Source organism: Penaeus monodon, chromosome 34 (genome assembly GCF_015228065.2).
Source record: "Penaeus monodon isolate SGIC_2016 chromosome 34, NSTDA_Pmon_1, whole genome shotgun sequence".
Classification (NCBI taxonomy): Eukaryota; Metazoa; Arthropoda; class Malacostraca; order Decapoda; family Penaeidae; genus Penaeus; species Penaeus monodon.
The window spans coordinates 19138010-19138709 of record NC_051419.1 but is presented as its reverse complement, the minus strand read 5'-3'; the positions used below and the strand labels follow the sequence as shown (position 1 = coordinate 19138709).

Sequence of the window (700 nt, the reverse complement as noted above, 5' to 3'; positions counted from 1 at the left end):
GCATTTCTGTGAGAAACGCGAAGTACCGGAATATTCTGGAAACGTTAAACCGTTTTTTTTTTTAGCTTCTCTGGGATGAAAATCGGCGCTGACAAAAGGAAAAGAAAATGGGATTTAGGGGAGACTGTCCTAAAACTCTCGGGAAATTTTATGTCATCGATGAGGGCTAGCTTGAAAGAGCGTTTTAGCAATTTATTTTCAAGAGATAAATCATGTCATTGTTGAAAAATTATGTTAGTGGTAATATTGAGTTCTCTTAATTTAGTTGAGCTTTAAGCTGAGTGAATAAAAACATAATAGCAAATGCGACACAAATTAAATAAGTGAGTATAAAAAAACAACAATCCAATATGCTAAATGACTTCGGCTCTAAAGCAAAACAGATACAATTAAACTAACCGGCCGGTTTTCTCTCTTCCCCTCTCTCTTCCATTATCATCATCTCCCTTCTTTGCTCTCATCCTTTTCTTCTGTTCCTTCCTTCTCCATTGCCCTCATTTATTCCTTACTTCTCCATTGTCCTCGTTTCTTCCTTACCCCCTTCGCCACCCCTTCTTTGCTCCTTTCCCTATTTCTTTCTTCTTTCTCTCCCCTCATTCCCTCCTCGCCCTTTTTCCACATCTCCTGTCTTCCACCCTTACTCCCTTTCCTTTTCCTTCCTCTCACCTCCCTTTACCCTCCTCCACTTCCCGTCCTCGCA

General features: G+C 40.4%; 1 protein-coding gene across 1 annotated transcript in view; it reads left to right on the top strand.

Moving 5' to 3' along the window:
* Nucleotides 1-700, top strand: part of LOC119594629 (neprilysin-2-like) — a 37634-nt gene that overhangs the window by 32833 nt on the left and 4101 nt on the right. The gene's annotated exons all lie outside the window — the stretch shown is intronic.